The 13,175-nt window shown below is 45.2% G+C and overlaps 1 protein-coding gene across 1 annotated transcript in view; it reads left to right on the forward strand.

Annotated features, from left to right (window-relative positions):
- The first annotated feature begins 1,158 nt into the window (after positions 1 to 1,158).
- The window catches only part of PAK3 (p21 (RAC1) activated kinase 3), a 190,503-nt gene continuing 178,486 nt past the window's right edge, over positions 1,159 to 13,175 (forward strand). Inside the window, exons 1-2 of the mRNA XM_054040344.1 lie at positions 1,159 to 1,766; positions 2,335 to 2,529. The gene's annotated coding sequence lies outside the window, so the exon portion shown is untranslated. The remainder of the gene's footprint in view (positions 1,767 to 2,334; positions 2,530 to 13,175) is intronic.

Here is a 13,175-nt window from a genome sequence, read left to right on the forward strand (position 1 = left end):
TGAGGTTCTGCATATTTATAAGGTGCTGGTCATTATGGAAAGTGGATGCCAATAATTTTTGAAAACTGAGCAGTCTGTGAATGGCATAAAACAGACGACAAAATAGGAGCCTAAAGTTAGGTACCTAATACTCATTTTACTGAGTAAACAGTCTGATTTTCCAAATGCTGAGCACCCAGCAGCTTAAGTGAATGAGACAATTCGAGGGAGTCAAGTTACCACTCAAGTGCTTGCAAGATTAGTCCCCAAATAAATGGTACAAATGAATGGGTCATGCAGCAACTGCACCACAGGATGTCACTCAGGAGCTAGCAGAAGGTATTGTATTTAGCTGTATTTTACAATCATTCCTCCTATACTATTACAGTAATTGCATGTAACTGAATCTTTTTCAACTTCTCTAACTTGCTGCTTCACAAGGGAAAGCATAGTAGGCACAGAAGAATTAATCACTTAACTTTACTGCTATGAGAAGTAGGATCAGGGCCAAGAACAGACATCTGAACCGTTTATCTAAAACACTACACAGGTTTGTACATAAAATGTATATGCAGAGTGTGTAACACTGTTCTATAAAGCAGTTGGATCCTTTGATGACCCTGTTGCAGTGACTTTCAATGAGATGTGGGCTCCTGGGTCACTTCTGAGGATGGGTCTCTTGGGTGTTTCTGAAAATGTAACCCAGATTTTCAGGGGTATTTGTGTATCTTGATTGCAGATAGATGCCTCTTCCCTCTTGGAACGCACTGAAACAATGAGATATAGCACCAAATGTGTCTGAATATGTACAATAGTTTGTGGCTGATTGTACAATTAACATCTTGTTTGCAGCCATATCATTAAACACTCTGCTGTGTGTATCTACCCCTCCCCCTATCGGTTTGTCTGTCTTGTCTATTTAGACTGAAGCTCTTTGGGGAAGGAACTCCCTCCTCTGTGTGTTTGTACAGTACTTAGCACATGGGAGCCCCCTTCTGAGTCGTCCCTAGACACTATCATATATATTTTTGGGAGGAAATTACCCGTGCATCTAAAACAAACACCCAAGAAACCATACAAAGAATTAGCAAGAGGTAGATGGATTTATATTTTAATCATGAATTGTTTGAAAATTGCCCTTCCTATCAATGATTCTCTCTCAGTTATGTATATACAAGACACACACACAGAGAAGGGTGTGTTTTTCCTCTCTAACAGCCTGTCACCCAGCCTACTTGTACGAGAGACTATCTCCAGGACATAAGAAAAAGGGACTGGCCTTTGTCAAACAGCTAACGACAATCTTCACTTGTTGTTTAAATACCTAGTCACAGGGGTGTCCTGAGGCTTCAAGTCCTAACCGGGCTCTTCACTTTGCTCAGAGACGGGGCAGCGGGACAACTCAAAGCGCAGTTAAGCAGCCGGGAAGCGTTTGCAGCCTCCCGATCTACTGTTTGTGCTTTCAGCTCCGTGCCTCACGGCTGGGCCGCTCCTTTATTATTCAGAGCAGGCTGCGGCTGGGGGAATCCCGCTGTCTGGCTGAGACGCGCCCGGCCCCGCTGCGTGAGCAGCCGCCAGGAGCCGCTGATCGCTGCGTCCAGCTGCGCCTCCCCAGCCCTGCCAACAGGCAGCCCCGGCGTGGCAGCTGGGCTGTGCACCTGCTCCGCAGGGCCGTGGGGAACGGTGCCTGCTCTTCGCCTGGCAGAAACGGGGCCCTACGTCCTGGATGGGGTGGAGAAGGGAAACCGCCCTCCCCTGCCCACTCACGCTGGGAGCTCAGCCGGCAGGTAGCGGGGGGTGCGAAAAGAGCCCCAAGTCCCCCCCCCATTCCCTTGGGGATACTTTACCCAGGGCAGGGGGGTGAAATAGATCGACAGCCCCCCCCCCTTGGCTTCTCTCCTCCTCCCCCGCCTGCCGCACTGGGGCTGGGGTGAAAGGCGGTGGATGGACTGAAAGCGGCAGAGGAACGTCCCCCTTCCCGCCCCTGCAGGGGGCTCGGCTCAGGGGCCTCAGTGCGGACCGGGGGACACGTGCCTGGCTGCCTTGGAACCGGCTCCTGTGAATAACGCCCGGGGCGCTGTTGGTTCCGTAGTGCCCTGTCTGCGGGAAACACCCTGCAATCTACCGTGCCCCCCGTGTGCAGATAGAAACACACACATCCCCACCCTGGCAGGCTCCCGCTCGCCTGCCCTTCGGCGCGGTGCCTGGGAATTACCCCTTCTCTCCTCTCCGCTGGGCTGAGCTCAGAGGAAGGAGGGAGGGGGAAGGGTTTCACTTCCGCCTGGCTGCAGGAACCACAAGCCCCCAGAATATATTATAATAATAATATAGATAATTTTTTTTTTGAAAATAAAGAATCCCACCGGCCCGAGCAATGTGGAGCAGATGAGCCCTCCGAGATCCTGCAACGCCTCAAGAGAGAGCCGGCAAAGAAACTGGAGCATCCCTGAGGAAGCCTCTGTGCTGCTCGCCTCCTCCTGCCAAGCGGCGCCAGGCAAAGGCAGGGCGAGGAAACGCTCCCTCCCCAGCCCAGAAGAGGCGAGAGAGAAGGTCTGTCATTTGCTTTGTTACCTTGCCAGCTTGCCCTGCAGAGCTCCGTCTGGCGTGGAAAAGAAAGGCAGCTCGTTTAAAACAAAGCCGGGGAGTAGATCTGATGCGGCAGTGAGGGGAGGGAGTCGGGTTAGCAACTGGTCAGTTTCATCACTTGTCAATTGCAAAACTCTCCTTGTCAGTTTCAGCGGAGGGGGACAAGCCTCTCTCTCTCTCTCTCTCCATATTTTGCCGGACCTGGTTAGTCTGAGACTCCAGGGAGCAGTGTCAGTGTGAAAAATGTTCTTGCGTGCGCCTCTCTGCTGGCAGCGTCTGCACTTGTGTGAGGAGGACTAGACGGGTGTGTGTGCACACAGATTGGAGGCACTTAAATAAGCAGTGTAACTGGAGCAAGTGCTGAAGGGGGGATGGAGAGCAATCGCTATCAGTGCTTCTTAGAATATACCTGTGGGCCAGGTTGTTTAATCCTGTGTCAGAGTACACTGCATGCACACGGCTGTGGTCTGGGCTTTACCTGTTCTACCAACATTTTGAGAATAATAATAATTTTGGATAGATGGAAATTCCCCGATTTTTTGATACCCTCACTTATTTATTTTTTTTACAACTAAACACTCAAGGCTCATTGTGATTCTATTGTATTAGTCACTTTCAGAGTCTCAGGAAGAGAATAATTTTAATGGGTTTCTTTTAAACCCACTCACAACCTAAAACTCTCTCTGTGTTACCAGCAATTTTTAAAAAAATCTTTTATTTTTCAGGTCAGGCAAAAATACAGTATCTTAATCTAACATGACTAAAGTAGTGGTTTAAGATTGTGTTTTACTGTAGTAATGAACAGCATGTAACAGCTAGGTCATGTACAGGGATCATGATTAACCTGTTTAGCAGAAACAAGCAGCAAACTAAAACTATGGGCCCTGTGCTGCACCACTGAAGTAAAGGGGAGCTTTGCCATTGACTATATTGGGAGCAGGCACTTTACTCTTGTTACTGTATTTACCCAAATTTCTTTTAAAAAGAGGAAACCGAAATACTGTATCTCCTGCTCTGGCCACCATGATGGCCAGTGGTGATAGTGAGCAGGGAGATCACCTCAGGCTTCATGCAGGAAAATCACATACGCTTAGGGGCTGATGCACAGTACAGATTTAACGGGTCTGGGGCAGAAAAATTCTTCTCCCTTTTTCCAGTAGCAACTGATCTAATGACGTACCCTCCCCTACTCTCATGTGGCGCCTAGTGGAAACCTTACTAAGGCTGAAATTGCTCACCTGGCCAGCAGGACTGACAATTTCTTATCTGAGCAAGATGTGACAGGTTCATACAAGGATCCAGCTTGGGATGAGCTTATTTTAACTGAAGGGACCAATGCACCGGCTGATGTAATCACTGGTCTATATTTTTAAAAATAAAGAGACAGATCAGGTGAGTTAGCACAGCTAATGCGTTAACCTTTTGAGGAGGAAAGCTCCCAACCATTTCTTAATTTTGGATCAAAAAGGTGCCGATTGCATTTGAATCTCTCTTCCGTTGCTGCTTCTATTTGTTTATTACGGCTGAGAGACTTGAACACTTAGAATCCAGTGTCCTTTGTGTTAGACTAACACCCTGGTAACTGGGTCTTATGTGCGTTGGACTTAGCTTGGAATAAAAGCTTGTAGAAAATCTACTCACTTTATTATTATTTAGGTGGGTAGCCAAGGCACAGGTAGATGAAATGACTTGCCCTCAGTCGTACAGGAAGTCTGTTACCAAGCTGAGAACAGACCCCAGATTTCCTGATTGCGAGTCCAATGTCATCCCATATGCTCATGCTTCCTTCCACTTATGTTAACTTTATTGTGGCTCTCCACCAGCTCCTTACCAAGTGCAGATGTGGCGGATAGGGTGATCACTTAATGTCCCATTTTGGCTAGGACAGTCCCTTTTTTTTAAGCCCTGTCCTGTCCGTCCCGACTTTTTTTTGTCAAAAACGTGGGGTGCAGCGTAGTCAGAGGAACTTGTGGGGGTGGGGAAGTGGAGATGCCAGCCCCGCGCAGGGGGCAGGCAGGGGTCCAGCATGCGGGGAGGCTGGCGGGGTTTGAGTGACCAGTGACAACCTGAGGGGGTGGGCAACAGGGTTCCACCAAGCAGCCGGGGCCAGCTGTGCGGGGGGCTCTGGAGAGCGGCTGGGGTGGGGGGCTCAGGTCAGCTCTGTGTGGTGTACCATTTTCCCTTTGGGAAATATGGTCATTCTAGCTGTTGTCAAGATCCATAGCCAAAAAAGAAGAAAGCTCATCAATCTCTGATTTGTTGAGACATACAGAACAGGGAAATCAAAGGAATTCTGCAGTTGCATTTCTGTGGCCCAACATAACTAGTTATTCAACATGAAAAAACAGGGCATTAGAACCTCAATCCAGTTTTTAAGCCAGAAAACTTTCATCTGCGCGCTGTTACATTACTGAGCAACAGCCAGGCCTCTCATAAAGTCACATGGATCAGTGACATGCCACGGGAATCGGTAATGGCATACAGCAGTGTATTTTATTTTAACAACGGGATAGAGGAAATAACTTTGGAAGCAGTGAGTTGGTGCAAGTAGGAAGTTTTCAACCAGTTACTCAATCTTACGCATATCCCTCAGGAAAATATGAAGTTGTCTTGACGCTAGTTTACGAGTTCAAGTTCTATACCATATGCACAGGGTCCTGCTTTATTTCTAAAACAGACTAAAATGACTATTGTTTGAAGTTCAACATTTGTAGCTTACCCTACTGCCAAACTGATGCTCCGGGAACCTGATTGTGGAGAGCTTTAAGAATGGGCTGTAAAGCACAGCTCCCATTTTTACCAGTGAATTCTGGAGGAAGGAAAGATCTTTCTTTCTTTCTTTCTTTCTTTTCTTTCTAAGAATAACTTTTCCTGAGCTGATGAATGGTATCCAGAGAAAGCACTGATGCTTGTGTGAAGTTGATTATAGTGTTGATCTTTAGTGTGACACTGGTAAAGAATCTATATTGGGAAACCTAGAAGTTGGTTTAATATGGGTAGAATAGGTTGAAGTGGTATTCTATAGTGATGATAAATTGCATTTTCCTGAGCTGAAATACATTTTGTTGTTTTCTGCTTGTATTGATAATCTCTCTAGGACCCTTTTAATATTATTTTTCTGCCCCTAGTGGTGTTTGCCATCTCTCCTTGTTTAGTAGGATTCTGTTAACAGGCTGTTTACTCCCTCTTCTGCAGGTATTCCTGCTGTGCACTGAGCACTGCCTTTAATACTACTGCTGCTATAATCAGCTGCTCTTCCTACAGCTCTTGCCAGCCAATCTCAAGCCCACATTGAGCCTACAGAAGTTGTCACATAGTGGCTCACATCAGAGCAATCTGCCATTTAAAGTGAGCCCGTGTTTTGCTGTTAGGGGGTCTGAGCGCAACAGCCAGGGAAGGGGGTGACTGGGTATCCAGGGAAAGAGGGCTGGGAGTGGAGCTCTTGACTTGGCTCTTTTAATGCACAGCCCATGGCTTCAGAAGAAAATGTAGAATCTGTTTTTATAAATGACTGGCTCCAAGAGGAATCTAGAGAGGAGAGGAGTCTTGGGCCCTGTAACGAGTGAGGAGGCCTAGTTTCAGTATGGTTCAGATCTGCATACTGCTTGATTAGAATTTGTAGTGTGGACAGGACTTAACCATAGCTACCTAATAAGGTAAAACCCTGGGCAGTCATAGAATCATAGAAATGTAGAATTGGAAGGTGTGACGGGTTGGATCACAGAAACCCCCTTGGGAGCAGCCACCTGATGTGCCAGGACTACCCCTGCTCCTGTTTTCCCTGCCGCTCAGGACTCCAGCACCCTGTCTTGCTGAGCCAGACACTCCTGTCTGCTCCAATACAGACCCAGGGTCTGAATTACCTGCTCCAAAGCTGCAGGTTTACCTGAAAACAGCTCACAGAAGTGTGCTTGTCTTTAGCACTCAGATGCCCAACTCCCAATGGGGTTTAAACCCAAATAAATCCATTTTACCCTGCATAAAGCTTATGCAGGGCAAACTCATAAATTGTTCGCCCTCTATAACACTGATAGAGAGAGATGCACAGTTGTTTGCTCCCCCAGGTATTAATACATACTCCGAGTTAATTAATAAGTAAAAAGTGATTTTATTAAATACAGGAAGTAGGATTTAAGTGATTCCAAGTAGTAACAGACAGAGCAAAGTAAGTCACCAAGCAAAATAAAATAAAATGCGCAAATCTATGTCTAATCAAACTAAATACAGATAAGATCCTCACCAGTTCCAGAATGCTCCCTTTTACAGGCTAATCTCCTTTTAGCCTGGGTCCAGCAATCACTCACACTCCCTGTAGTTACTGTCCTTTGTTCCAGTTTCCTTCAAGTATCCTGGGGGGGTGGAGAGGCTCCTTCTTTAGCCAGCTGAAGACCAAATGGAGGGGTCTCCCAGGGGTTTAAATAGACTTTCTCTTGTGGGTGGAGACCCCCTCCTCACCCTGTGTAGAATCTAGTCACAAAATGGATATTCGGAATCACATGGGCAAGTCACATGCCCATGCATGACTCAGGACTTGCAGGTAGTAGCCATTACCCACATGCCACCTTGAGCATCCTCAGGTAGACTTCTTATGTGGATTGGAGTTTTCCAAGCTCTTTTGTCTGTTAAGTGCTTCCTGATTGAGCACCTAATTTGCACATTCCTTTCCCAAGAAGTGACCAAATGTTCTAACTAAGGCTACTTAGAAATCTAAGGCTACTTAGCAATTATACAGCCAATGTTCATAACTTTGAACACACAAATGGTGCCTGCATACAACTAGGATGAACATAACCAGTAGATCATAATCTTTACATAGATACGTTACCTGGCATATGTAGCAAACACCTATTCCAGTTATATCATACATACATTTATAAGCACCCCCCCATAAAGCCTTATGGGGTACACTGTCACAGAAGGGATCTCAATAGATCATCTAGTCCAGTCCCCTGCACTGAGGCAGGGCTAGTATTATCAAGACCATCCCTGCCAATCACATCTGTCTAGTCCAGGGGTTGGCAACGTTTGGCACGCGGCTCGCCAGGGTAAGCCCCCTGGCGGGCTGGGCCAGTTTATTTACCTGCTGACGCGGCAGGTTCGGCCGATCGTGGCCCCCACTGGCCACGGTTCGCCGTCCCGGGCCAATGCGGGCGGCGGGAAGCTGTGGCCAGTACATTCCTCGCCTGCGCCGCTTCTCGCTGCCCCCATTGGTCCAGGACGGCGAACCGCGGCGAGTGGGGGGCCGCGATTGGCTGAACCTGCCGTGTCAGCAGGTAAATAAACTGGCCCGGCCCACTAGGATGCTTACTCTGGTGAGCCGCGTGCCAAACGTTGCCGACCCCTGGTCTAGTCTTTGTGCCAGTGGAATCAATCCCAAGCTAAGCCTAACTTTATTTACCAAGTGCATCCTTATTTTGGGGATATCTCTCCCTCAGTGTGTCCAATGATTTAGCCTAGTTATGGGGCTTGGTTAGGTCTTGCCTCTACCTTTTAATCATGTTGTAACTCGGTTGTTTGAGTCACAATGGGTTTTGTGTAAACTGAGCCTTCCTAATGATGTAATCAGTCAGTGTCAGTTGCAATAAACCGGGAGATTGGAATTTTATATAACTGAAACTTTCTTCTTGACACAGAGTAGCCTTCAGAGTTGATAGTAATAATCTCTTACATTTACATTGTCATTTATCACAAAGAAGGCCAAAGTAATTGGCAGACTGCACTGAAATCACTTTACCCACTACTGAAATGCAGCCACCACTGGCGTGAAAATGCAGCAACAGTTAAACGGTGTACAATCAAATGATACAAAGGGTTGGGATGGTTTGTAACCTCCACTTCTGTATGGTGTAGCAATGGCCCCCACAGCCTAACAGAAAGCATGGGTGAAACTTTTTTGCATCTGGTTTCCCGACTGCAGAGATATGAATATATATAAAATAGCTTCAGTCAGCCAGAGCATTACAAATATATCACAGCTCATTGTGTAGAAGCTAGGAGAGCAAAAATTAAAATAAAAGAATCAAATTTTATTTGCACAATGTGAACACATTTTTAAAGGGGGTTTGATCTCCATAACCAAATTAAATCTGAATATTGGTCTATGCTAGCAGCATACATTAAATCTGAACTACCTAGCTGCCTTGATTGTTTGTTCATATCTTAGCTGGCTCAAACTGTGCTCCTGGAGAATTGCCATTCCTGAAGGGTATTTTCACAGAGGTTTTGGACGACACACACACACGTGCTTACAGACTACAGACTTCATGCTCCCTGGTATTTTTAAACAGATTGTCACTAGCTGGCAGAACAGCTGGGTGGTAATGTTCTGCAGAGACAATATTGTCCCTGAAATACCCCATGGCATCAATAAACATCACCTTAAATTATGCAGATAAACTACTTTTAGCTATTCTAAAACACCGATATAAAACCATGAGTCTCCCAATTCTGTGTAGAATTAATAGCACTCTAGGGGCTGTTGACCTAGTCAAAGGCTTAACCCCTCGAATGGGGCTAGCTTCCCTGTAAGGTCCTTTCATTTTTATTTCTTTATTTACTTCTGATCATTTTCCTTGTAAATCTTGCTCCATTGCATCAACATCCAGAAGTTCTGTCACTGCTGGGGGTTCTTAATCTAACCGTTGTCTCTGGCTACGGGACCACAGTCTGTCGAGAGCACACCAGGCTATACATGGTAGTTTCCAGAGTGGGTTAAGACTCTGAGTGCACGGACGGGGGGAACATTTGACACACTGTAAAGCTCTCCGGTAGCGATACTAAACATCTCAGGTGTTTTGCTGGGGCAGTTCTGTCTGTTTTCTTGCTGAGTATTAGCCCTTTGCTCATGCATTTTATTTCACCTTGTCGGTAATTTAAACTCATTCTGGTTTCGTTGCGAGAATGAGGATGGAATTATTGGTGGTTTTGGGGTTAATGTTTGTAAATGTTAAAGGGGAAGGGGAGTCTAACTTTGTGAAAGTGGAAGCAAGCTGGATCCATACCTGGCTGAAGAAGGTCCAGATTAAGTCCAATTATGATTTGTATGATAGTAGCACTTAGGGGCCCCAGCCAAGATTGGGCCTATTGTGCTAGACACTGTACGTATACCTAATAAGAGACAGTTCCTGCCCTCAGGAGCGTATACTGAGAACTCTGATTCTGCAATGACAGCGTGGGTGCAGCTCCATTAAAATCAGTTGACTTCAAGGAGATTCCCCATATTTGCAGCAGTCCGCCCATAATTATGAATTGCAATATCAGGCCTAAGACAAGACATGCAAAGGGTGGTAAAAAGGAAGTATTATTATCCCCATTTTACAGATGGAGAACTGAGGATCAGAGAGATTGTGACAAGCCCAAGGTCATAGAGGGGTAAAAACTTCCAGCCATCTCTACTTTTGGGTTATACTAGAATGAGGGTGATGCAATGTTGAAGTATCAATCACAGGTGCCAGGTCAGATAATTTAGGTCCTGCACTTTGCACATCTTTTTAAAGTCAGTCTGTCGGTAAATATACATCTCACTGTATCCCTCTGATTTAAATATTGGTCCCTTGGGCTCTGCAGTTCTTGCAGCTCCTGATGTCTTTCCTACAATACTAGTAAGCCTGAGGATCATGTATTAATCCAGGATCCTGGGTCTGCAAATATTGGTTTATGTTTGAACCTTCATGCAAAGTTCCAAATGTATTTTTGTGCAATTATTCAGGGTGGAAATGATTTTTTTTTTAAGACCAATCAGGCTCAGTAGCTGTGGGTCCCCGGTAGCAGAAAGCCCATGGGAAGGGGTGGGAAAGCGGTGCTATGAGTTAGTTGCAACCCAGCTCTGTCCGAGGTTTAAGGTACATCTACACTGAATATAAGATGTTATTATAGCCTGGAGAGGTGAAGCCACACTAGATTTAATTCAGTTAGCGCAGGTAACAATAGCAGTGAAGATGCAAAGGCAAGATCCTGGTGCAGGCTAGCAACTTGAATATGTTCTCAGAGTCCCCGAGGGGGTCGTACTGGGGTGGTTAGCCTGCACTGACTCCTGTGTCGCTGCATCTTCACTACTAATGTTACCTGTGCTAGCTATCTTAAAGCTAGCATGGGTATACCGACCCATGCTACAATCACACCTTCATTTGCTGGGTAGATTATTGCCCTCCCAGCCATGCAGCACAGGAAGTCAATGAATTCTATAGTATCCCTAGTGGTAGAGAACAGACCTGATTCTGATAGCCTGAATAAAGGGTCATTTTATATTCATTATATGGGAAACAGGCAGACCTCGTAGTGCTCCCTGGCTCTGGACTAAAGTCTTGTCTACACTGGGTTTTTAGCATTGTTGTAGCTACCGCAATGTGTCTGCACCAGTACAAATCCCTAGTGCAGATATGCTGCACCAGTGTAATTGGTAATTTATACTGATGTGGGCTTAACAGGGTCTGATACGAGGGGCTTAGACTGGGTCGGCTACACTGGTGCTATAAATCCTTGCAGACAGGGCCTAAACACAGCCTGAACTGTCCAGTCCAATCACAGAGGGGCTCCCTAAATCCTGGCTTGGAATATCTGTTCATGGAATGGACTGCTGACCATAGTACGACCCTGGACAGGAGAAGTACTGAGTTTCCATGAAGCCCTGGCCATTTAAAGCCGCTCTCCCAACACGGAATCCACCCTTTAGAGCAGCTGCCCCAGCAGAATTCGGTTTGTGGATGTGAGTATGGTCCATTATTATTTATTTGTGCTGTGGTAGGGCCAAGGAGCCCTAGTCATGGACTGGGACCTCATTGTGCTGTACAAACACAGAATGATAAGATGGTCAGTGCCCCAAAGAGTTTACAATCAAAGTGTATCCAAGGAAATGCCTAATCCATTAGACAAATTAAGGTAATGAAGAAACAGCTTTGAAAATAATGTATAATATGTAGCCTAAGTTACTGGATAATGTCCCTTTGTAAATATATAAATTAAACCCTGAGACTGAGAAATTGGGGGATTAAATTCTCCTCCTCCCCCAAGCAAGTCTTTGCTCCTTCCTGATATTAAGGGCGATTCCTGTTTTGTTAATGAAACCTTTTCAAAAAGCTTTGGCAGGTCAATGAACCTTGACCTGAGCATGATGATTGAATTTCCAGTAATAATTTCTGGCTAGTCCTCTATGGCTAATTTATGCAGAAGTGCGGAGAGGGCAATAATCAAACACTTTATCTTCTATAATAAGACAAGAGGTTAGATGGGTAAACTGACCCACTGCCTGGCAGTTGCTGTAGTGATGTTGTTTTTTAAGTCGAACATAAAAATTTCCATACTGGATCAGAGCAGAACTGAGGTTCATCTAGTCCAGTGTCCTGTCTCCAATAGTGGCCAGTACCAAGTGATTCACAGGAAGGTATAAAAACCCTTTAGAAGGTGGGTGTAGAACAATCTGTCCCCTATACTAGGTCTCTACTTTATATTTGTTTTTAATACTTATTTAACTCCAATAACAAAAATAATCAAGAAAGGCTGCCTTTGTTAAAACTTTAACACCCCCCACTCTTTCAACTATGATGTAGTGCATAATAAAAATTCTTTAGTAGACCACCCAACTGGTCTTCCAACACAATCAGGGAAGAATAGACTTGACATTAGAGCTGGTCCAAATTTTTATTTAAAAAAAATGTACATTGTCACACTTCTATTCCTGGAGCTCTACAGCACTTATGTGCTAGAAGATCTTATAAATGTGACATTTTATAATTATCTTTGTAGCGGTCTTCCTCCTATTTATGCCTGGAATGAATGTGAAAAGTCTTAGTATTGACATGATTGGATGGCACTTCGCTTACAGCAAAATGTGACCATCACTCTGGAGAGGTGCACTGGCAGAACCTTTGTCTTCTGAAATCACCCTCAAGGAGACACCCACCACTGAGTTAGTGGTATTTTTCCTACAGGTAGTATCTCAAGGCATGGCCGCTGTGTGCTGCCATAGTTACAATTCCTGCCTGACGAATTGTGCTGAGAGTTGACATGTGACTTTTGTATGGGCTATGTTCCATTTGCAGTATTGCCAACTCTAATGATATTTAGTGTTTTTTTTTCTTAAAGCCACAGCCCTGGAGGCAATTGATTGGATGGAGGTGCTGAGTGCCAGTTAAAGTCAATGGGAGTGCTGGATGCTGAGTGTCTCAGAAAATTGGGCCCTAAGCGACTTGCTCAAGGTCACATAGGAGATCAGGGTTAGAACTCAGAAACCTGGTTTCCTTTCCATCCTGTTTGTTAGCCACAAAATCATGTGTCTGTCTCTCTAGACCCCTCACTAAGATAATGACTCTTGTAATTCAGTGGTGCTACACCAATTTCACTGGCTGAAACATTTTCAAGTATATTCAGAAACATCCACCAGTACCAGGCTGGTTTCGGTGAATTAGTACTTTTCAACTACTAGGTTAGGAGAGTCACTGCCTAGGAAGGAGTACTATGGAAAGGGATCTGGAGATTAAAATGTATCACAAGTTAAATATGAGTCAACTGTGTAATGGTGTTGCAAAAAAAAAAGGAAACATCATTCTGGGATGTTTTAGCAGGAATTTTGTAAGCAAAACACGAGAAGTAATTCTTCCATTCTACTCCGTGCT

The sequence above is a fragment of the Malaclemys terrapin genome, chromosome 9 (assembly GCF_027887155.1).
Source record: "Malaclemys terrapin pileata isolate rMalTer1 chromosome 9, rMalTer1.hap1, whole genome shotgun sequence".
Taxonomy (NCBI): Eukaryota; Metazoa; Chordata; order Testudines; family Emydidae; genus Malaclemys; species Malaclemys terrapin.